Here is a 947-nt window from a genome sequence, read left to right as displayed (position 1 = left end):
GGTGGGGTGGGAGGCAGAGACAGCTGTGGAGACAGAGAGGCTTGACCAGGGCAGGAAGGCAGCTGTAGCTCTGGGAAAGGCTTCATTCAGTGTCTGTTGTTGTTCAATGGCTCAGTTGTTTCTGACCCCTGGTGATCCCATGGACTGTACCACAGCAGGCTTCCCTGTTTATCACCATCTCATGGAGTTTGCTCAAACTCATGTCTGTCTAGTTGCTGATGCCATCCAACCATCTCATCCTCTGTCACCCCTTTCTCCTCCCACCTTCAATCTTTCCCAGCATCAGGGTATTTTCCAATGAGTCAGTTCACATCAGGTGGCCAGAGTATTGGAACTTCAGCTTCAGCATTAGTTCTTCCGATTCAGGGTTGATCTCCTTTAGGATGGGCTGGTGGATCTCCATGCTGTCCCAGGGGCTCTCAAGAGTCTTTTCCTAGTGCCTGTAGGTTAGTGCTTTTGCATGTGTTGATTTCAAAAAACTTAATAAAAAGGGTATTTGCATTTCTTGCTCTCCTCCAGCCTGGGCTCACTGTCAGACCTCTGTCACCCTGCCTCCCAAAGATCTAGGGTCTACCTGGTGCTTATCTCAACAGTACTCAGTACTCAGACCTCTCAGTCTCCAGTACTCAGTGAGAAGCATTTTCAGGACTTTCCAGGCTCTCCTTTTATCTGCAAAATCCTCCCCACTGCCTGAAAATTCACTCCAACTCTTGCTTTTAAGATGCCCTCAAAAGCGTCACTGATAATTTTATTTCCCAAGAAGTCTTCCCATGGCCAGTGTCACCTGCAGCCCACACACCCTGCAGTTCCCCTGTCATGGTGTCCAGCCAGGCCCTGCCTTCCCAACTGGCTTCCCAGCCTGTAGACTCAATATTGTCAGGCCCACCATGCTTTCAGGGACCACATGCAGGCTGTGCTTATTTTCTGAAGCAGTGGCTGGTTTGCTT

Source organism: Bison bison, unplaced genomic scaffold (assembly GCF_000754665.1).
Source record: "Bison bison bison isolate TAMUID 2011002044 unplaced genomic scaffold, Bison_UMD1.0 scf7180017864500, whole genome shotgun sequence".
Taxonomy (NCBI): domain Eukaryota; kingdom Metazoa; phylum Chordata; class Mammalia; order Artiodactyla; family Bovidae; genus Bison; species Bison bison.
The sequence above is the reverse complement of the archived record's forward strand: the minus strand, read 5'-3'. Positions refer to the sequence as shown.